The sequence below is a fragment of the Thermobia domestica genome, chromosome 7 (genome assembly GCF_964235325.1).
Source record: "Thermobia domestica chromosome 7, izTheDome1.hap1.1, whole genome shotgun sequence".
Taxonomy (NCBI): domain Eukaryota; kingdom Metazoa; phylum Arthropoda; class Insecta; order Zygentoma; family Lepismatidae; genus Thermobia; species Thermobia domestica.
In genome coordinates, this window is record NC_137460.1 from 268,145,734 (window position 1) to 268,145,954 (window position 221).

Sequence of the window (221 nt, forward strand, 5' to 3'; positions counted from 1 at the left end):
CAGTCTAACATATTCGAAGAGATACCTGCTACATCTCCTGGTCAAGACAAAACAGAACTCGCCTTCAATGTAATGATTGTGGAAAAAATGTCTTCAGAAGGCAATCAACAATTACTACTACTTGCAATACATGCCAGCAAACTCAGAAAGAGGGCAGCGGCATGGAGGTTGATTAATTTTGAACTCGCCTGGCATCTACATATTGTGGAAAAACATGTGCA